The following is a 24,706-nucleotide window of genomic DNA, read 5'->3' on the forward strand; positions in this document are numbered from 1 at the left end:
TTTACCCCTGCCACCTTCAGAATTTGAAAGAGAGTATTCCAGTTAACATTGTCAAAAGCTTTCTCTAAGTCTACAAATGCTAGAAGCGTTGGTTTGCCTTTTCTTAATCTAGCTTCTAAAATAAGTCGTAGGGTCAGTATTGCCTCACTTGTTCCCATATTTTTACGGAATCCAAACTGATCTTCCCCAAGATCGGCTCCTATCAGTTTTTCCACTCGTCTGTAAAGAATTCACGTTAGTATTTTGCAGCTGTGACTTATTAAACTGATAGTTCGGTAATTTTCACATCTGTCAACACCTGCTTTCTTTGGGATTGGAATTATTATATTCTTCTTGAAGTCTGTGGGTATTTCGCCTGTCTCATACATCTTGCTCACCAGATGGTAGAGTTTTGTCGCGACTGGCTCTCCCAAGGCTGTCAGTAGTTCTATTGAATGTTGTCTACTCCCTGGGCCTTGTTTCGACTTGGATCTTTCAGTGCTCTATCACACTATTCACGCAGTATCATATCTCACATTTCATCTTCATCTACATCCTCTTCCAATTCTATAACATTGCTCTCAAGTACATCTCCCTTGTATAGACCGTCTATATACTCCTTCCGCCTTTCTGCTTTCCCTTCTTTGCTTAGAACTGGGTTTCCATCTGAGCTCTTGATATTCATACAAGTTGTTCTCTTTTCTCCAAAGGTCTCTCTAATTTTCCTGTAGGCAGTATCTATCTTAGCCCTACTGAGATAAGCCTCTACATCCTTACATTTGTCCTCTAGCCATGCCTGCTTCGCCATTTTGCACTTCCTGTCATCTAATTTTTGAGACGTTTGTATTCCTTTTTGCCTGCTTCATTTACTGCATTTTTATATTTTCTCCTTTCGTCAGTTAAATTCAATATACACCCAAGGATTTCTACTAGCCCTCATCTTTTTACCTACTAGATCCTCTGCTGCCTTCGCTACTTCATCCCTCAAAGCTAGCCATTCTTCTTCTACTGTATTTCTTCCCCCCATTCTTGTCAATTGTTCGCTTATGCTCTCCCTGAAACTCTGTACAACCTCTGGTTCATAACCAATAGATTGTGGTCAGAGTCCACATCTGCCCCTGGAAATGTCTTACAATTTAAAACCTGGTTCCTAAATCTCTGTCTTACCATTATATAATCTATCTGAAACCTGTCAGTATCTCCAGGCTTCTTCCATGTATACAACTTAAAACAATTATTGTCTACAAAAACACCTCTGTTCTAAATTTTCCTGAGTAGGAAAATATTCTTCTGGTTTAAGAAAAAAATTAAAATATAATTTTGCTGTTGTTGCCTGAGTAGTAAATTCTGATCTAAAGTATCTCAGCCATTCTTAGGGTGTAAAAGAGTGTCACGTTCAAGTCTAGGAATGCTTTGTAAGTATGTGAAAACTGTCGTTACACACTGATTCATGTTTCTCGGTAGACTGTAGGGGCCCCTATTGAAAGCTGGGTAAAGCCATCCTTAGGGCAGAGGGAATCAGAGGTGTTGCCATCTCGGATTGCGGCTTTCTGATGAAATACTTTGGTGAAAATATGATTACGTAGGTCACACCTATTTCCAGCCGCAGAAAAGGAAGTAAAGTTGTTGGCGGTTCTTACCATCTCTTTTTGATACCTAGTAATACGTTTTCACTGTCGTAGTTACGTACTAGTGTGCAGTGACACTTAACACAAGAGATATTCAAATCTTCAACGAGTTAGTAGTTGAAACTTCCTGGCAGATTAAAACTGTGTGCCCGACCGAGACTCGAACTCGGGACCCAGGCTGTGGCTAAGCCATGTCTCCGCAATATCCTTTCTTTCTGGAGTGCTAGCTCTGCAATGTTCGCAGGAGAGCTTCTGTAAAGTTTGGAAGGTAGGAGACGAGGTACTGGCAGAAGCAAAGCTGTGAGTACCGGGCGTGAGTCGTGCTTCGGTAGCTGAGTTGGTAGAGCACTTGCCCGGGAAAGGCAAAGGTCCCTAGTTCGAGTTTCGGTCGGGCACACAGTTCTAATCTGCCAGGAAGTTTCATATCAGCGCACACTCCGCTGCAGAGTGAAAATCTCATTCTGGAGTTAGTAGTTTATCCCTTCTCAAAAGTCTAATACGGCAGCTGACTCGTCGCACCTTGTATCTGCTGTATAATATCACCTAGTAAAAGCTGGACTTCATTTCACTTTCTCACTCGGACCTTAATGTTACATAAATGGCACATAAACGTCAGATGACTGTTTGGGGTAGGTGATCCTAAACGTGAGTTCGTTGAAGCATTCTGGTAACACTACGGTGCGGCTGACATTTTAATAATGCATCAATAGAAGGGTTGCGTTGGCAGGAAATATTCATTTTTACGACGGCAAGCGCTGGAAGGTCGGAATATTCAACCGGTAATGCTATTATAGTAAGTAAAATATGGTAGTTTGAGAGGTGGCATGAGCCCCCTCTCATATTTCTATCTTACGATTCTCCTCCCTAGTTGCATGCGGTGGAGGGTTGCTTTTCCTTAACACGCGTACTTCCCACGCAGCGTCTCTCGTCACCCGGGTGGGCCGGTGACAGGCGGGCTCTGTGGAACTGGAGAGAGTTAAGCCGACGTGTGTGAGGCAGTCGAGTGAATGCTTTTCAGACGCCGACATTGTCAAGAGACACGCCCGCTGGGGTGTGAAGTAGCGGCTGGGCTAGAGGTTCCGTTACTTCAGAGAACCTTTGCGAAAACACTTTCTGGCGGGCTACCAGCGAGGCGTGGGAGTGACTTGTGTACCCACGCAGTTGTGGCGGGAAAATTCCCGCACTTTCTGCAAAATCAGCACAGAAATTGGCGCCAAGAATCTCCATTGGTGGAATGGTAGTGCTCCGGCAATGGAGTGGAATTTCCGCCGGTTTTCGAGTTGCTGATTGGAACGTAACCACGGCCACTGTCGTGGGGGCGGGAATGTTCGGTGTTCGGCCTGTGCGGGTGCTCTGAGTAGTCGGCAGTCGCCTTTCGGTCGAGGACGTCGGAGCAACCAGCCCTCGCCTGCGGTACGCCAGATCGTGTTCTGGGAGATAAGAAGACTGTTGGTAATGTACGTCCGCAGCACCGGCAGATAGGGATTTTCCTAGGTGATAATCAGAGCTCAGCAGAGCGCGCCTGTTCATCCTTTTCTAACTTTGTTCAGTTTCGAGTAGCAGCAATTACTATTGGGTTAGCTGTGTGTCTCTCTTGAGATTTGAGTGGAAAGGAATTGGCTCCACATACCACTTCGTCTTAAACCTCACGATCTAAGTTAGGGACAACTTCACCTTTACTGTGTTTGTATGAATCTCCAATTTTAGCCAATTTGATGTTTTATATTTCCTGTGTCTCTTTTACTATTCTGCGTTTAATCTTAATAAATCATATTGTTATTTTGGACAGAACTTTCTTTCTGTTAATCAATAGAGCAACCCTATCATTCCTCACTATGCTGATGAAACCTTTGTTTATTTAACTTATTTATCAAATTAAATTATTGCAGGTGCCAAACTCTCTTCTACTCCACTAGCAGGGTTGATTAGAGTCAGTTCGCGTATTTGTTTTATCCTTGTGCAACAGCAAAAGTCGGAGTTAGAATAGGGGGGGCTTAGAGCATGATTTACACATGTGGATTCTAGTAGAATTTAGTGATAAATACACTACTAGCCCCGGCACCTCGCAAGTTGACGTCAGAGCCTATTCCCCAAGGTTTTGTCGTGCCATTTTCAGCTGCAACAAACGACGTGAAAACATTACAAAGAGTATTATTACGATGCGCTTGTCAAAAATATCTGTAACACTTATAGTTATGTTCCTTCGTCTTCCCTTAGATTCATCTCAAGTCAATGTAAAAGATATTCAGCGCATTGGAACCAGATCTGTATAAAATTAACGTTGCCACGTCGTCTTATGTTTGTATTACGCATCACATCAAAATCTGATTATTCGATAATATTTGTATCGTCATATTTTTTTTTTAATGTTTTGGGCACTGAATGAAATTCTCATTAATTTTGGTAGAGGTATCGGCCGTGCTTACAGGCCATTGTATTCCCATTCTCTGAACCAGAAGTGATTAACTTCTTGCCCAATTTCACATTATCTGTACCGTAAATTATTAGGCTGCATAAACATCGATACGCAAAAGAAATAACGAGAGCAAAGTGAAAACGTCTTTCTCTGTAGCTTAAGTCATCCGGAGCCAAAGCACGTGTTCTCTCCTTACGTCCCATTGATTCTTTCAATCTAACAGGAAAATTGCAACCGCTATTTCAGTGTCAGAAAAAAAAACCTTGTTATCAGCAGTTATATCCTTTATTCCGGAAACCGATGTTCAGGACCATCGCGACTAAAATGACGACTTCAATATTATCCGTTAAAGACATAGATGCACTGTGTATTCCCGGTCAGCCAAACAGTTATATCTCAATGGAGAGACCATCTGCGTATACTAAGATAAACGGAAGACTGTAATCCCGTGATTATATGCTTGTGCGTACAGAATGAGGCCTGTATACCTACCCTACTCTGTGATCCTGCAAACAAGAGTTCTCCTGTATGTCTACCGTCATTAGTTCTTCAGTAAAGAAGAACAGCAGCGTTTACCATGAATATGGAAGATTCACGCACCATGTGTTTCCTTGTTGCTGATCTGTGCTTAAACCCTGCAGAGTATCTGTCTAAATGCAGACTACCCACATTGATTCTGGAAGTTGTACGCAGAGCTTTTATTTTAGGTTTTATATTAATGCAGTTACATTACTGAGCCATACCCTGTTTACCTATACTTCTAGAGTTGTAGTTACTTACCGACGTGCTACATGAGATACTGTGTCTCTTTAGGACGTCTGTGCACTTGTAAGATGACGTCGTCTGAAAATGCGCAAAGTTCTTCGCTATAATCATTCCTCTGCAGGCACTTTTAGGGTGATTTACTTTTGAACATTTCTCATTTTTAGGTCCTTGTAAGCGCTTGATCCGTTTATTGTTTAACTTTTTTGTGACAAAGTTTGTGATACACGTCTTAATTTTTCTTTGTCTTACGGAGAAACAAAAATTTTGAGTGGCTTCAACGAACATTTTATGTTGTAATATAGTAGTAATAAACGGGTCTCCATGAAAAATTATCAGCATTCCTCGTGATCAAAGACGAATAACTGAAACCAAATAATTCGTTTAAAACTAGGGGTCTCTTTAATCGTGTGCTTCTTCGTGTTATCCGGGTGACACAAAATGGAACCAACAAGTAGATCGTTAATCAATCGCGAAGAAAAAACTTTCGAGATTTACATTTGTATCTGAGCTTGTGCTCGTCTTCTAATGAGCTAGATTGTCTTACTCCGCATTCATCTGTCAAACTTCGCACAAAGATACGAGGTACTCGTAAAATGTAGGGCAGATCGTAGGTCGAATCCAGACCTGTGACTTTGTGGGTTTTAGAAAAACCTTAGGTGGCTCTCACACAATTCTCCAGCTTATTGTTATCTTCAGAATTACTATTGAAGGGGAGTTGGAATGCCCTATCTCGCCAATGTTAAATTTGCTAACTTTGTGTACCTTTTTCTTTGGAACTATTATCTTCAGAACTTTGAAATTCTGGCAGAGGTTTTCAGCATATATTGTGAGCCCACTGAACTAGAACCAATGTTTTCTTTTTGTTGGTATAGTATTTATGAATTTTTTACCATTAAGCCATTTTTTATTGGAAAAAGTATAACATAAACTTCCCTAGTTCAGAGAATAAGCCAGTTCTTGTCATGATTCTAGTTCAGTGGCCTCTTTGAACTGTTTTGCAGCATTTCTGAAAATTTGAATGTTGTTGGTTGAGTGGTTTATGAGATAAAGGTACATGTAACACTAAAAATGTCAAATGCCAGAAAATGCGATTAAAGTAATTTATTATGAAAATTCACAAATACCTTTTATTCTATTATCAAAAGTGTCCAGCAGAGTAATCAGGGTCATCTTCTAGTTCTTCTTCTTCACCTAGAAGCTTTCTTCTCCTTGCTGCCCTTGCTTTTTTTGTATTAAATTCAGCTGCATACTGAGCCTTCCTTACTCGCACGCTGTCCAGAAGCTGAAGACCTCTGATGGTGTTGATACCAGGAGCAATGCCGAGCCTTGCCATGACCTTTAGCCTACCCATATGACCATCATTGAATGAAATAACAGCATCACTGACTCCCCATTTCAATGTTTTTATCCCAACAAATACATTCTTAGGTACACGAGTCCAAATGAGGTTGTTGAACGACTCGTTTTGATTCTGGGTACAACCATGAAGACATTTTCGCAGAAGATCAGGATGCCCCAAGTCTCTATATATTGGTTTAATTACTTCCATAACAGCCAATGGAATATAATTTTTATGGTGATAAGGATCCCCAGTAGCTTGAGATTTTCTATAATTGCACCATGACTGAGGACCATCTGGACAAGCAAAATGTTGAGGATTATCATCAGTTGATGATCGATGTAAATATGTGGCCCATACAGCTTGTCTCATTTCCTGCAAATTATTTGCATTATTTCTTATTGCCATACCATAGTATTGTTGTAATTCATTTATAATTTTATCTGACAGGCGACCTCTAATGGTTTTACCATCTGACAAAATTTTGTCCTTCAGATTCTGTTTCAGTTTCCTTAGACGAGTGCCCATTCGTTTCTGAACATGACCGACACATTCTAGTTTAGTTATTGTCTTATTGACATATGGCATGGATTCTGTAACACTTTTGTATGCCTTGGAGTCCCCATCTCCAAGGAATTTTGTGTAAAATACTCCCCGTTCTTTTTCTGATCTGCTAAACATTTTCACAGCAGCGGCAGCCTCCATGCCTCCACTCGTACCTTCATAATTCTTGCTACATATGTGAGCTGCTTCTTTCTTACCAGATGCACAATGGTAACAATGTTTAGTGAGCACTTCATAGTCCAAAACTTTACCGCTGTCCACACTAGTAACAGTAGCAACAGCATTTTTGGATGTGTGACCCCTTTTCTGCCAGGTTCCATCAAAAGCAACAGGGATATCTGGGTTTCCTTCATTTATATATTTTGCTTCACTGGCAGCAGCTTTCATTGATAAATCTGCTACAGACTGAACAGCATCTCCTATCACTTCAGTGTAATTGTCAATTTTAGCAGGTGGAGGTGGAAGATTCATTATGGCACAAAATGTTTGAGCAGCAGTATGTCCTTTACCAATTGCTCTCATTGCATACATTAGCCTGATATTACTCTCAAACAAATTGCTACTGCATGTTTTAGAGCTCCAAAAACAGGTCTCATTTTCACAACTGGCACAAACTATAGCAATTTTGCAGGAAAGTCCTATAGAGTTTGTTATGTTCATATCAAAAGAACCTCCACAAAGATTACAACACAAACATTTCTTCATAAACTCAGTAAAAACAGGAAAGTCGACTAAAACATATTGTTCATTAGAAGCTTCATCTGTAATTTCACTTGCACAGTTTGATAACTTCTTTTTTGATGCACTGGTGGGCGTGTCTCCTTCACACATCTCAGCTGTACAAACGTCAGAACTTTCACCAGCATCAACAGGTGCTGAAGCAGAATCACTTGAACAAACGTTATTTGTAAATCTATTACCGCGAAACTTTCGCTTTTTAAATAATGATGCACTCCTAGGCATCGTAGAAACTACGCACTCACCACTGAAAGTCAAAACAAGACAGATAACAAACTCCAAATGAGCGACAAACTAAACTCGAGGCTCAAAACAAACACTCACAGATCAAAAACTGAACAATAAACACAGCTAGTCGTAAAAACAATGGTACCTATGGAAGGATCAAAGATTCTACAACTGAAGAGTGAAATCCACAGCCTTCTATATGTAATGTTTTCGGAAATGCGAAGATTTAAATGTGTACAAATCACAAGATGGGTAACTTTGCTGGGCGCACATGTAATTTTGAAAAATTAAATAAAAATACTTCCAATTGGAATTTCTTAACAAATTTTGCACCATTTTAAGCAGAAAATTTCAAATTAAGTTATAAGGTTAAAAACTGAAAATGTGAATTTTTTCCATTTTCCGGCATTCCAACTCCCCTGAAGTAGATTATCCGGTAGAGCCTCATTAGAATTTTCAAATGTACGACAAAGTTACTGTGGCATAGAAGGATTCAGTCGGGCCTTGAGGAGTGTTCGGACTCTTGAGCTGGTAAGACAGTTGCCCGCAAGTGTCAGAGTTGCGGGTTTATTCACGCAGATGCCTCTTAATGTGTACACCTCACAACAAAGCGAAGGTTTCTTTCTGCGAAGTACAATGTATTACACTAATAAACTGAGTAACTTTAATAACATATTGTAACAAATGCCTTTAAATTTTACTAGCGTATTAACTCAGAGCAACGACTACAACGACGTCAACTTTGAGGACAGTACTCCACAGGCACAGATTTTAGTGACTCAGAAAAATTGATATTACTTTGGTAGTGTGAAGCCGGCATACTGAAGGTTTTTGAAAGCACAGCTTCAAGTACTAGAGTGTGCTTCTTTCGTTAGTTAGCTCATTTGGCAACTCTGACTCGAAAAGTAAACACAGTTGCGCGATGTGATCTACTTCCAGAAATTTTGTAATCATGACGTCTGAGGTAGATACACTTCTTAAGGAAACTAATTTCTGTCAGTGACATGCAAGAACTTCAAAGTGAGCTTTTTTGAAACATTTTCTTCGGTGGTAAATCTTTACCATCCACTGGGATCCATGATTCTTAGAGACAGTAGCGGAGTCTTTCAAAAATATTTCACTTACCATTGTACTAGCATGTTTATGTTCGTTCTTAAAGATACAAAATATGTCACTTACTGTTAATACCAACTGTTTCTAAGATTGTAAATTCATATTCGCAATGAGGGATAGTACAGGAACAGCATAAGTACCACAGATGGATCAAGATGTTCACGTATCAGAAGATGATTTGTTCAGAGTACATTGCTTTAAGACGTACGTTGCCACTGGTAATGATTTATTTTATCACAGTCGGCGACACAACTAGATTACGTATCGACAGCTATCTTCTTCGGCAGTAGCACCCAGCGCATTTTCGATATGTTTTCTGTTCAAGGTCGGCACCTTTGACGCGTTGAGATATTTCTCTGGTCCAAAGGCTCGTGCAATATCAGCAGATTTAGGTATTCTGAAAACCTCTGTTTGTGAATCACGTTTTCATACTCCTTGATAGTCGGTGACTATCATTATATTCCAACAAATCTGCTCATTTAGCTGACGGATTTTCTTTGTCACAGGCTAACACGCATGTTTACACACCATGCTCTGCTCCTTGGATTTCAGCCTGAAATGCAGTATCCACGTTTTATCGCCAGTAACAACGCAAGTCAGGAAATCTTCACCATATTTGGTGTACCACTCCAGATGATTCAGTGAAGAAATCATTCGCTTGCCTTTCATAATGTCATCCTACTGCTTAGGCGCCCACTGACATGAAACCTTCCGGTACCCTAAGGACCCGTGACCGATGTCGTAAGCACTCGCGTATGATATGCCAAGATCCCGGAAAATTACTGTGATCTGCACACGTCGATCTGCTTCACTATTGCATCCGCGCGGGAAATGCCGTCAGTCAGCGACGAACGCACCCCCCCCCCCCCCCTTGATCACTCATTGTCATGCAAGACTTCACGTCCTTTGTCGAACTTACAACGCCACTACCGCACAGTTCTCAAAGCGAGACAGTTTTCCCCATATGTGGGCTGCATTCCCCTGTAGATCTCGATGGACGTTTGTCCCTTACTCCATAGGAAACGAATCACACTTTGTTGCTCTAATGCCGTGGACGTGTGAAGCACGACTGCCATCTTTAACAACTGACATCAACGCCGTGCGGTGGAGCTACCGTTAGGTGAGGCCGGCACAAGCCCAGAAAGGTCCAACGCTGGGAATGGATAGGTTGACTTCGCATTTACAGCAGTAATTTGGCTAAAAAGTAGGGGCAAAGACTTTCTGATTTACCCATGTAATTATTAATTTTATTGCTTTCATTTGTACTGGGTAACATGGAACATGTATTTTCACGTATTTTGCTGGCGCATTAGACTTATATGTTGATGGTTGGAGGCGAATTAAAAATTGCTACGTATTTCATTTAGTTTCATGAAAGAGATATTCGCAAACGGAGGTATCTACCATTCGATTGGTCTAATTCAGAGATTGATAGTGTTACCAAGTAATCTGGAGTATAATTTGATTGGAAAAACGAAATTTTGCGACACAGAGTTTGGACTTGTTACTCATGGAAGTTTTAACGTAAATGGTGGTTATAACTGAACTTCTGCTATTTTGCCCAGTGTAGACGGAAAACTATTTACCGCACAGGTATCCTCCTATATAGGCGTGGTTTTTAGACTGTGCGCTGCAGGATTTGCCTAGTAGTGTTAGTGTTACGACTTGCCGTTAGGCGCCGACACTGGTACGGCGACATAGGGTTGAAAACACAAGCATCACTGTGCGTTACAGACAGTCAACGTGGATCTGTAGAAGGTGAGCAGCGTTTTAACCATTAAGTTGTTTTACCAAAACAACAGCATTGCTGCTGTTGCCCTTGGCGAGTATCGGCACATTAAAGGAGTACGGCGAGGTCCTCTTTCCGCACGGAGGTTGAAAAACATGATTCGGAAGTTTGAATTAAGTCACGATTTGGGCATTGCTCATGGGAGAGCAAACATTGTTAAAGAAGTTACTGTTCCCATGACCGAGAATGCTGCACGCAATGTGCGATCTTCAAGGAGTGCAAGAGGTGTGTCACGACAGCTGAACATCCGTGGTCCACCGTTGGAAAACTGCAGCGAACAATCGTGAAATGCTATCCGTATAAACTTCCAGGCTGTCGTGGATGCAGATTGTCGTTTCACTGAGCAGCGTTTGTAACCTGAAACGTAAACATGACACGCAACTGACATATGTTACCCTCTCATGTGGAAATTAAAATGTGTTCCTTTCAATGGTTTTATTCGTTATTTCTCTTCCGGATGACCGTAGAAATGTTTACACAAAGTTTTATTGACCTGCGACTACTCGTATATCATGGGGGTCCACTGAAGTAGCAAAAGTTCGGTTGTAACCACCCAGAACTTAACAATGATTAAATTATCATATCTGGTAGTCAGGCTAAAGTGTGGAAGCCTGTGATATTAATAATGAAAGTCAGGAAATCAGTAGCATTGACAAGGGTGAAAGTACAGCTATTTCAGGTTTGGATTAGACACATTAGTCTGCTAGTGGTTACAGTGGTTCAGCAGGTGCTTCATTTTCTGCTCCTCGTCGAGATCAGAATGAATCCCATTATCATCCTGTATCATTAGGGGACATGTATGATCATGACGTGTGTGGTTTATTACTGGAATTATTATGAGAATTTAAGGAATATATAACTAATCAAAAGAAAAGAGTGAGAAACTGGAGGTTAGTGTGAAGAGAAATGATGAAAAATGGAATAAGTAATAAAGAATTGAGTCGAGATTTACCAGGGAATAGAAGAAAGTGCAAAGGGGCTAACTGAGAAACTAGAGGATACTGTTTCTACCTTACAGGGCAAGTACATAATTTAGAACAGGAAAATTAAATTTAATGGGTACTCAAGTGCGGGACCAATTTTATACAGAGTTTCATTAGAGGATCTCTAATGTTGAAGTTAAACTTAACACTGCTCAAGAAGGCCACAGCCAAATTTTGGTGAATGTTAGTGCACAAACTAAATATTTCTAACCTGTTAAAAATTTTCTCTTTAAAAATTTTTATTTAAATTTTCTGAAAAACTTATGGATCGGCATTATTTGCCTTTGATCCTTTATTCCTACGTTTTACACCACCGTCGCATCTTGGGTTGAAAAATTCTACAGAAACCTACAATGTGAAATAGGAGGACATTAATAATGCCAAAAATGTGGGGTGCCCAAACCAGCAAAAGAGGGAGTGAAATACTTCCATAGCTTATTTAACATTAGGCCATTGAATTAGTGCGGTCTGCCGAAGTTTGGATGGCGCTTGCTTTTAGCATTACCAGTTAAGGAGGAAGCTGAGTAACTAAACACTGTAAATCACATTGATAGACCTAAAAACGGACATAGCGTAAGGAACCTAAAAAAATGGAGAAATGAACTTACGATGAAGTAAAGGTATAATGACTCACCACTCATGCAAACCTGGTGAAAAGGGGAAACAGCTACATGTAGTGGCCTGCAGCAGGAAGGTCGTACCACCGAATGAAGGTGCAGACATGGCCAGTTGGAGGAAACTGACGTTGGGCAATGGGCCCCCCAAGAGGAGGTAGTGGAATATATCGATAGAGTTTGCGAAAGGGGCGAGAAACTAACATTGGTGCATTTTCCACTTTAAGAACGTACCATTGTTACTGTTATTGGAACTGGGCAGCAAGATGAACAGTAGAGTGCTTTATTTGGTGGTCAAATTGGTATTTAAATATTCTTATTTTGTGATTTTTCGATTTATTTTATGTGTTTCACGCACTTACATTGTAAGAGGTGCATGAATAAGGAATTTGTTGCTAGCGCACTCGAGCAGATGTAATTTCGATGGATTGCTCACGCGCTGCCTGCGATACGTAAGCTATAAGAGAATCTCAGACCAGAGAGCAGTGTTGTCAGCAGTAGGAACTGTGTGGCAGTGGCAGTAGTAGTAGTAGTAGCGAACAGTCGTGTTGAAAGGGTACAGTACCGCCCGACATTGAAAATAGGTACAACATACTTCATTATTTTTGTCAGAACAACACATTTTTTTGTAAAACTAACTCAATTTCAATTAATACAGCGAAGCCGGATACCAGTGTGGGAAAGAATGACAATTTATTTATTTAATTGGTCACATGTGCACTCCCACAAAATAAATCCCTACATCCAGTTTGGTGAGATCTGTGAAATGAATGAATGTATGGTCGTCTGCTAACCGCAGATAGTGAATGTGAATATATGATCATCTTTGAGACGATCCTTTGGCCACCTTTGGTGGGACCAAAGAGATGAAATTTACCTGAGCTCTGAGTGCCTGAAATGTGGCTGACCAATACGGTAGCAAGGTGCTCCCCCACTTCAGCAGAGGTGCGAGAGGACCTGGAGAACGGCCATGTTTCAGCACTCTGCCACTGGATCTTGTGCTGTTAAGACCTGTATTAGTTGTGCTCCGTAAAGACAAAAGAGTGGAGACATGGTATGCATGTGGAATATTTAAGAGTAGTTTGAAATAATAATTTCTCTATTTCAGGAACTTTTGTGGGGAGAATTAAATGTCAGGCAGGTAAAATTAATGGGATTGTAGTAATCTTCGGAAGTGACCAACGGTCACAATGAAACCACGTGTAGCAATAAGTTGAAATACTTCCGTGTGCTTATGTTAAGCTGAATTACTAGCGTGTGTACAATAAGTTGAAATATTTAAGAAGTAGCGTGTGTACCATAAGTTGAAATATTTAAGAAATGGCGTGTGCAGGACTTGAAATTAGAGACGAGTACTTCCACGTGGTGAGTACTGTGTGAGTCTCAATCTGTGTATGAGACAAAGGATAAAGAGAAGTACTCGTCCATGGTATCAGTTGAGGACTCGTGTGTGTGATGAATATGTTCTTAATATTACTTTGGGTGATATTATTCCGTGTGACGCTAGATTCAAACTCTGAGAGAGAAGCCAGGTGAGTCGGCCGTCTATTCAGGAACGCCACTTGGCTTGCATTGCACAGGAAGGCGTGCAAATATCTCCAGAGTTCATAGTAGGAAAGTAGAATTACAAAGTGGGGCAGTGTCATGTGAAACTGCGATAAATACTAATTGAAGTGGGAAAGCTGAAAGTGATAGTGTTGTGACTATTTAGTGTTTTGTATTCCATGTCGTAGTGTGGTGTATGTCATGTAATTTGGGTATGTGTGGTTTGCATAGGAGAGTAGCAAGGTAGTTTAAAAAGATTAGTGGGTAATGCCTGTTCCTTCGTTACCGCTCGGTGTGGAGGAAAGTTTCGTGATGATGATTGTTAGAGTCGAAGTGTGAGGTATAATAAAAGATCCACCATCCTATCCAGAAAGTGCACTGTAGCGTTAAATAATTACGAGACCATAATATAGAGATTCACCAATGTAAAGTCATGCCCACTGGGCGGAATTTCTCATGTGTTATTGTTGTAGGTTATAGAATTTGTGTGTTTAGGTTATAGAATTTATCGGAATAAATAAGATAGTGAAAAGAAAAAGATTGGTGGACTTTTCCTTCGAATTGTATGTTGTCATGATGTCCCGAATTTATAATGTGTGCGCCATTCATATTCAGTGCGGTGGCCACGTGTTGATAAAAGCCGTTAAATAAAAGAAAAAAAAAAGAAAATGTGGTATTGCCAGTGCGTAGTGAACAGTCAGAGTTCTGTAAATTACTGATAGTCAGATGTGCGTTTCCGTTGCATATTATTCATATAGGAGGTTGATTAGTGACTTAATTGTGAGTTCGAGAGTTCATGTTACTCGATAAATTAAGAATGAATCCACTCGCTTGGCAGACCACTCATCTTGCAGGCCTGACTGCTTGATGCCACAGTATGAGCAAGGCATGTGGGTGCCTCTCATAATTTCGACCCTGCCAGGATATTTTGCTGTTAGGGTTTGTTAAGATTTTTTTTATTTTGATGGAATATATTGTGATAGCGCTTAGAAGTAAAATTTTTTTGTTTGCAATTTCTTTCTGGATTGCTATATCGTCCAAGGCTGGAAGATCGTTGCATAATTTTTTTTTTGCGTGATGTCCATAGTAACTAGGTCGCAGTCGAAAAGTGTAGTCACCATGGAGAATACCGATTCTGGGGTGAATGTAGCAGTGCAGCAGGAAGTAGGTGTCGACCATGGGCTAATGAGCGGGAACGGCAAACACTCGGAAGGGGCTGAATTGTTCAGTGGACCGCTGCTAGGTGATCCTTTGAGCGGCGGGCTTTGTTCACAATCGGGGGCTTTTCCCGGAGACGCGGGCGAGCCGGGACTAGGTCAGGTATGCAGTGAAAGTGCAGCCACCCTTAGCGAAGCTACGGTTTCTCAGGCGAACGAGGTGAGCGCACCGAGAGTAGGAAATGACAATGTGCTACTGCAGTTTTTACAGAGGATGGATAGAGATAATAAGGAGAGAGATAGGGAGAATAAGGAAAGATTGGAAGCGATGGATAGGGATAATAGGGAAAGATTGGAAGCGGTGGATAAAGATAATAAGGAAAGATTGGAGGCAATGGATAAGGGAAATAAAGAGGCAATGCGGAAGCTACTCTCACTTATCAATGAGTGTCTGTCTGCAGTTAATAATCGGTTAGACGAGGGGGAGAAGAATCTGGGTGTGTTGAAGCAAGTATGTGACGCCGTAAAAGAAAAAGCCAATAATTTGGAGGGATGAATAAGTGCAATAGAGAGCGATATTACAGAACGTAGGGACGTGTTGCCGGATGAGCGAATCAAAGAGATAGTGGAGGACTTACTTGCAGATAAACAAGGGGCATTAGACAGCGTGGAAGCTCAGGTCACCCGGCAGGAAGTGGCGCTAAATAAATACAGGGATGAAGTTGCGGAGGTAGTGGTCAGAATGAATACAATTAGTGCAGATGTAGAAAAGGTCAGTAGAAGAGGCAAGACAGGCTCTGACAGTACGCAGCGAGAGGTTTATGCTGAGCTGGAAGAGATACAATCACTATTACAGTTTAAAGAGGCGCAATTAGAAATAAATAGGAAACATAGGGAAGAACTAGCACAGTTGCAATTAGCATGCAGTAGCGGAGGTGACACACCAACAGGTAGATTGCAGAGGGAGAGTGAGATAAATTCAAAAAAGGAAAATAGGCAGAAAGAGGAAGACGAACTCAGAGAGTTAGAAGAACGGTTGTGTCGGATAAAACAGGTGGCAAACCCAACTGGGTATAGCCCAAGGTCGGAAAACATAAATGCGGAAGAAGAATGTAGGAGGCACTTCGTGTCGGTACAAAAGTTCACTTGTTTTCCAGATCCTGGTAACTACCAACATCCATGTCTGTGGCTGTCTCAATTTCAAGATTCATTACCTGCATCGTGGGGACCGCTCCTCAAAATGAAGTTTGTGTGTAACCATTTGAGGGACGAGGCTAGAGCAAAAATGCAGGAAGTTATTAAAGACTGTAGTAGCTACAAGATATTTTGTGACAAGTTTTTAAATGACTTCTGGCCGAAAAGTAGGCAGGACCAGGTTAAGCAAAGCATATTGATGATGCCAAATTGTAACGAAGGTAGTATAAGAGATCCCGTGGCGTGCTATCAGGAAATGCTGAGACGAAATAGGTATTTGGATGTGCCATACCAACCTGGGGAGCTCATTAGGATCTGTATAGCGAAGTTGCCAGTGAAATTGCGCAGAGATATAGCGATAGCAGGCAGAGGCGCAGACGATTCTGGGTCATTTCAGCACTTGTTACAAGGATTGGGTAATGAGAGCAATATCGTGAACGGAGACACGACTCATAGGTCAGATAGTGTCGAGGATAGGAACGGCAGAAACTATCAGAATGACAGGAGAGCATGGAATCCTGGCATTTCTTTCTTGTCGTAATAGATTGATGGATAGGAGAAACTAATCCAACATATCAGCCATTAGCATCTTGCCTCAAAACACATGCCGCTGGCACTGAAAATTGCCTATATAGCAGACATACTCTACTGATGTGTAGGAATGCAAATACCATAGTTCTGATCAGAGAATAAAACACCAGTAATGGCATCTGTTAAGCTGGTCTCTCAGAGCAAAATTTGCAAATTTGTATTTCGAACACTAAAGTAAAAGGACTGTTTCCGCAAAGAAACCAGTTGCTAAACTGTTATGTAACAATGCCAATGAGTCCAGTTTATTCAAAGTTTTTAAATTAGATGCCATCTGATCGGTAGTATGTCATGGTCATAGTGACAGTTTTGAGGTGTTGCGTATGGTTGTTCAGAATCTAGTGTTAGGGAAAGAGGCCACTAGCACCAAAGTTTCTAACACTTGCGCTGTCCCATATCTTCCAGCTTGTATATTCTCTGCACACATTTAATTTTCATGTAAGCTTAGATTCCTAACTAGCAAATTCTTTACTGTGTATAGTGAACCATTCAGAGTGAGGCGGATTGCCCATGAAAATGCTGTACTGATTGAGACGAGCAAGGTAAAACAATCTCGTGGGCTTCATCACATTTCTAACATCAAATTATGGAAAAGTTAAGGATAGATCGAAAGTAGGCAATTTATGGTAGATAGTCAGTGTATTTATTTGTGGTGTGTAAGGTTGTGCAGGGTCAAATCGAACATAACAATTTTCAGGTGGGATGTCAGGAAGTATGACGGAATAGACTGGTCGAATGAGTCATGAACAGGAGTCGACAGAGTGGTATATGTACGTATTTTTTGTCATATGAATAAGGATCAAGCAGAAACGACGTGATGATTAATGAGTGGATAAAGATGGTAGATAGAGAAGCGACGTGATAAATAGTAGTGGATAAAGGTGAAGCAGTGTGATTACTAAAGAGAGATTCGACGTGATGAAACAGTGGTAAATAAAGGTGAGTAGAATTAATAATGTGGAAATGTCTTAGATGTATGTTACAGAGAGGCCCGTGTATGCTGCTATAGAGATTGATGCCAATGGCGAAGGAAGACCAGTAATCGACGGACGGAGAGCCGAAATACGAATGAAGAGATGAGGACAACTGCACAACGTGAAAGGACGTAAAGGGAGTATGAGATCCAGATGGTGAACGTTGTGGAATACTGACGTAAGATGTAATATAAGTGTAAATCTAATTCTTACCATAACAGTTGCTATGTGAAAAAAAATAATTTTTGTTGTTGTTGTTGTTGAAGCCTGGTACCAGTATAACTAATCAAAACGGTACCAAGAATGTGTACAGTTATTTTGCAGGATGAATAATTTGTGTATTTTTTGTTCTTAGATGAAATGTCGCAATTCTAAGTTGATATTTAGCAGGATGAATAATCGGTAAAGTGAATGCAGAGGTAAGCCGATGGAGAGAGGTGCCAGAGTGAAAGGACGAATTCGGAGACTGGAATGCTATCTCCGAAACAGCTTCATGTGTTATGTGGTTGAGTATAAGGGAGCAAAGGTATGGTATGTTGTCGTGAGTGTGGTGGTGTTAAGGTTAGCTGACTTCTAGACCTATTCTGTTAGTGTATTAATGGATTGAATGAGAAGGAAAATGTGATGACTGGTGAGTGAGAGTCGTAGAGTAGTGTGATCAATGCGCACACTCCTGTAAAGGGGATGCTACCGATCCGTAACTAAAACATTATTGTGTATTGTTTGATTTGGATGAACCTCGATGACAGGCCAGGATCTGACATCATGTGGATGGTTCATATATGTCCTAGAAATCTTGTTATATATAATAAAAAGGTAAAATATATAAAAAGATACTAATTTCAGTCTGTCACAAGCACAAAGGTGCATTGTACGTTGCAGATTTAGAGTCATCAGTTTCTAAAATGTTTATGGTGTTAGGATGTTAAAGTAGTTTACTATTTAACATGTGGTAGGTAATTGTGAGCTGTGTAGATTATTTCTTATTTTTTTGTTAGAACACTTTCAAGGGGTATTAATTTCAGTCTGTCATAAGCACAAAGGTTCACTGTATATTGTAGTTTTAGAATCAACAGTTTCTAATATTTTCACTGTGATAGGATGTTAGAATAGTCTACTATTTGATATTGTAATTATGAGCTGTATAGATTGTGTCTTATTCCTTTCTCTTTAACACTTTCATATTTTTTATGAGGGACGACAGGTACAATCAATAGCACAAGTGTGGGCTGTATATAGAAAAGGGATAAATGTTGATGTTATATGTGTAGAAAATTAGGATGTATGATTTTACGTTTTTTTGAACAAAAATTCTTTTATTACGAATGTATCTAATAGATCATACATGTAATCAATGAGTATTTAAATACTGTAAGAATATCCTTTTGTCTGTAATGTTGCGAGATGCACGGAAGGGTCTGACTGATTGGGTGTCGTAGCGCTGAGGGGCTACACCGAATGCGCCCGTACCACATAAGCCAAGCAGACGTCGGCAACAGAGCCGGTGCACTCCCCACTCCACTGCCGGTCGGGGTACACTCCATGCACCCGCTACAGCAGGTCAGCGGCCTGGAGCGACACGCACGTACCACTGGCCATTCATAAGTTCCGCCACCCTTATGACTGGGGAAAGTATCCCGCGGAGGCAACAGCGGGTGGTTTCTTCTGTTCAACGGCTCGCGCGGCGCCGCCACGGCAGAATGAAAGACGCGGGGCAGAGTCCGGCGGGCATTTTTTACCAGCAACTATTAACTAGTACTGGACTGTGGAGCCGTGAAACAAGACGACTGCTCGTATGTCTCCATAAGTTGGAAAGTGAAGGACTGGTGTTTCCATGTTGTGAGTGGTGGAAAAGATTTTGTCTTTAGCAGACAGGACGATCGTTTTGTTTTGTCTTGACCACTGAACGGTGGGATCCATAAACTTTTGGCAGTGACTTGTTAAGTGTGCTTTGTGAATTGCATGTGGGATGCTTGGTATATTTAAAGAGGACAGTTGTCGTTTGGTGACTAATTATGGTATGAACGCCAGAAATTGAAGTGGGACATTGACATTTGCATTTGTAGTAGGAGACATTTCTTTAATTAGCGCGGGAATAAGTGCTGTTTGTTGGAACTTACGACATTTAATTACACCATGAACTGAAAGGATAGAACCGTGGGTAATAGTAGTTGTAGGGCCATTTTTGGACGACCAGATTCGTGTGGATGGTACTCTGAGAGTGACTATGACATTTGTGTTTAATGTGAGATACAGTTTACTGTTCAGTGCGTGTTCAAAATGCCGATTTGAGTGACTTAAAGACTTTCGTCCGGGTAACCATGGGAGAGCTTTGACACCGAGACAGTGTTTCTAGGAAAACTATCAGCAACTTTTTGACCCCAAGAAAATCACAGAATGAAATGTTTCCGTGTGATAGGGAATAATGTATTTGTAATTGTGTAAATGTTTTTTTTATATGTTTCATTCCTGAAGGGACAGCAAGTGTAATTGTATTTCATTAACATTTGTGTTTAGAATAGTTAGTGTTTTGTTTTTTTGTGTTTGTTCTGGGTTACCAGTTCACGTAACATGTTTATTAGAATATTTGGTACAATGATGCTTTAATTATTAGCCAGTGGCGTAATAGTAACGTAGCGGCTCTTGTTGCATTGGTCAGTAAGGTTGTCACAGGGGACAAGAGTTTGCATTGCACAACAAATATCGGAATTAATTGATGCATTTTGATGTCGTGGACAGTAATGATCTTGTTGGTGTGTTGACTGAAGCCACTTATTTTCATTATCACAGTGGTGATATTTCACATTAAAGTGTAACGAAGGCTAGTCGAAATGCAAGTTCTTGTCGTCTAAATGTGTAACAACAGAGAAATGAGCAGTAGAGTAAGATATGAGAGCTACTGGTGGATTCAAGCACTTATTGCTAAACTATTTACTTCGAATTGTATGTTGTCATGATGTCCCGAATTTATAATGTGTGCGCCATTCATATTCAGTGCGGTGGCCACGTGTTGATAAAAGCCATTAAATAAAAGAAAAAAAATGAAATGTGGTATTGCCTGTGCGTAGTGAACAGTCAGAGTTCTGTAAATTACTGATAGTCAGATGTGCGTTTCCGTTGCGTATTATTCATACAGGAGGTTGATTAGTGACTTAATTGTGAGTTCGAGAGTTCATGTTACTCGATAAATTAAGAATGAATCCACTCGCTTGGCAGACCACTCATCTTGCAGGCCTGACTGCTTGATGCCACAGTATGAGCAAGGCATGTGGGTGCCTCTCAGTGTGTATTGAGTTGGCTTGGCCGGTCGTGGGGAGCAATGGCGGTGCCTGAGCGTTGTAGTATATGGTAAAAGCAGCCTCGCGCTAATGTACTATTGTTATATCAAGTCCCATGTAAAGGTTTTTAAAAATCTCTTAATAATAATCTTTCTTATAAAAATTAACTTTTGACAATGATTCATCTCAATTTAAAGAAGTTACTAATTTCTCCAATCCATGGTCATCCCGATTATTGTAAAGAAAACTCAGTTGTTTCTTTTTATACATGACAAATCTATCGACCAGCATTGCACAGGGCTGAGCCAGAAAAATTTCTTATAGGAGCAGATATATACGCGTTATCCGGCCACCTTATTGACATAAGAATTTTCAATTTATTCAGAATGATCTTTCAGGGCCATGACGCAGCGCTCTTGACGTCCAAAATTTACCAGTTTAAATTCACAGTCAATTATTGAAAGGTTATAAGTGAGTTACAATTTTATTGAGAGGTTAGTCACATTGTATTATTGGTAGGTTACGGAATTTGTTATTGGGAGGTTACGCTGAATGTGAATGCCATACATAAATATTTTTTACTGTTGGTCACGCTATTATTGCGAGGTTATCGAATAGTAAACTGTTGGGAGCTTACACTGAACGTGAATGTTATATACATGTACCTATTTTTACTGTTGGGAGGTTACAAGATATCTGTTAATGTGTATGTACCCCTACAACCATGTTTTCTCTGTACCCAAGCTATATTTCTATGTTCATTTTCGTACTACTTCTCTCTTCTGCTGGGAAGTGCACGTCAGTGTCTCTGCGTGACATTTCAAAATGCTTTGGTTTATGGGCTTGGTAACGTGGATGTTAGTGGCAGTTCAGCCAACGTTTTTGTGGAATATGGGTAGAGCTATCCTGGGTCAGAAAGATGTTAGTGGTCGCTAGTAGGCAGCTACTGTATATGTTGAAACAGGTAGATTGCACATATTTTCTCTGACTGTTTCAGATGCTACCCAAGGGCCCCGGTCCTGTAGCGTCGGGTCGCTGTGCTCGGGGTCTTCGGTGAGAGAGGGTGTTCTTAATTTCTAGCAGTGTTAATTAGGAATGTGTAAGACTTAGTTTAGTTGGCTGAGTATTATGCGCTTCTTTCAGGTATAGCCATTGTAAATCATGCTGTATCATTCACTACAGTTAGGGAATGGTAGCACTTTGAATTATATTCATTTTTTTTAACTTGGTACTTTGTCCTTCCGCAACTTAGCGGTGAGAGAGTGTTTTAGCCAATCTATGTCTAAATCGAGTTTGTTAGGTTCTCTTATGTGTGGATCTATTGCGTGTTTTCTACATGTCCGTTATAGAATTCGTTGTCTGTCGTTATATTTCAATTCATTTCGAGAATTTCGTGTATTTTGTTGCACATGAGATTGCGTGATCGCATCCGCATGTTTCTTATGTGGTGTGCTGAGCTTTGAGCTCTGGTTCCATCTTCTGTTGCTATAGCCTTTGTAATAATCTTCCATGTGAATTGATTTCATTTAATACGAATATCTTTCGCCAGTCCACAGCATTCAACTGTATCTTATCTGAGATAGACCAGGTGTCTTCTAGAGCCATAGTGAGATTTCGAAACAACATAATCATTTCTTGCTTGCTCTGAATACTAAATTCCTAATTTCGGTAAGTGTGTTCTTTTCTGGTAATATTTTTGGGGAACTCAGTGGTTTATACGCACATTTATTGAAATGAAACATTATTCGTTGCCGAATTTTATGGTTGTTCGTGTGTTCAGGTTCATTGTTCAATCTAAATTCTACATGTTATGTTGAGTTACTTTTGTTCGAAATGTTTCTGCATTTATCGCATATCTGAAGTTTTGGAATTTCCATGGTAAAACTAGTCACTCTCTGGCCAAATACAGTAAATATGATTTATGAAAATATCCTTACAGATTCCATTCTTCTCTCTGTGTGCACTATTAGTATGGATGGACGTGTACATGTTGTTGTTGTTGTTGCTGTGGTCTTCAGTCCAGAGACTCGTTTGATGCAGCTCTCCATGCTACTCTATCCTGTGCACGCTTCTTCATCTCCCAGTACCTACTGCAACCTACATCCTTCTGAATAAGTTTAGTGTATTCATCTCTTGGTCTCCCTCTACGATTTTTACCCTCCACGCTGCCCTTCAACACTAAATCGGTGATCCCTTGATGCCTCAGAAAATGCTCTACCAACCGATCCCTTCTTCTAGTCAAGTTGTGCCACAAATGTCTCTTCTCTCCAGTTCTATTCAATACTTCCTCATTAGTTATGTGATCTACCCATCTAATCTTCAGCATTCTTCTGTAGCACCACATTTCGAAAGCTTCTGTTCTCTTCTAATCTAAACTATTTATCGTCCACGTTTCACTTCCTTACATGGCCACACTCCATACTTTCAGAAACGACTTCCTGACCCTTAAATCTATACTCGATGTTAACAAATTTCTCCTCTTCAGAAACGCTTTCCTTGCCATTTCCAGTCTACATTTTATATCCTCTTTACTTCGACCATCATCAGTATTTTGCTCCCCAAATAACAAAACTCATTTACTTCTTTAAGCGTCTCATTTCGTAATCTAATTCCCTCAGCATCACCCGATTTAATTCGACTACACTCCGTTATCCTCGTTTTGCTTTTGTTGATGTTCATCTTATATACTCCTTTCAAGACACTGTCGATTCCGTTCAGCTGCTCTTCCACGTCCTTTGCTGTCTCTTAAAGAATTACAATGTCATCGGCGAACCTCAAAGTTTTCATTTTTTCTCCGTGGATTTTAATTCCTACTCCGAATTTTTCTTTGGTTTCCTTTACTGACTGTTCAATATACAGATTGAATAACATCGGGGATAGGCTGCAACCCTGTCTCACTCCCTTCCCAACCACTGCTTCCCTTTCATGCCCCTCGACTCTTATAACTGCCATCTGGTTTCTGTACAAATTGTAAATAGCCTTTCGGTCCCTGTATTTTAGCCCCGCTACCTCAGAATTTGAAAGAGAGTGTTCAACATTGCCAAAAGCTTTCTCTAAGTCTACAAATGTTAGAAACGTTGGTTTCCCTTTCCTTAACCTATTTTCCAAGATAAGTCGTAGTGTCAGTATTGCCTCACGTGTTCCAAGATGTCTGCAGAATCCAAACTGAACGTCTACATATGCTTCATGATTTCTTAGTTTTAACTATTCTACATACTTACCAGATGTTGAGGTATGGTATGAGTGCTGTATTGTGTAACGAGTGTCAGGCACCAAGATTTCCTTGTGATTATGATCTCCATTTGATATCCTTTGTGTTTTGAATATTTTATCCGAAAGATAATGTTCAGTAATTTTTAAATTGTGATCGTATCTTTATTCCATGCAATCCCTCTCAAATTTCCGCCCTGGGTTTCGTCAGAGCTCATTTCCTTATCAGCCCCCTCAAAACCAACTACTTGACTTTAATATCTTATTTTATAGACAAGAAAGACTACTCTGACTTTGATCAAATGCTAGTCAGACGGAGAATTTGGCACGATTACTGAATTACTTGCTCATCATCCTCTAAATTATTTGACTGAGATTTACTCAGTGTAAACAAGCAAGAAGCTCCCTTTCCTCTTATGCATTGATTAGGATATTTGATGTGAGAACTGAGTATGAATAGTTTAGAATTAATAAATAATAATATTTCATATTAATATGGTAGGAGTGATATTTGTGTTGACTAATCCTTGAGCCATCTAACATTTGATCTAACATCAACATATGTCATGCATTTGTTAGTTTCGGTCCCTAGTTTTTTTCCAAT

This window comes from Schistocerca nitens, chromosome 1 (assembly GCF_023898315.1).
Source record: "Schistocerca nitens isolate TAMUIC-IGC-003100 chromosome 1, iqSchNite1.1, whole genome shotgun sequence".
Taxonomy (NCBI): Eukaryota; Metazoa; Arthropoda; class Insecta; order Orthoptera; family Acrididae; genus Schistocerca; species Schistocerca nitens.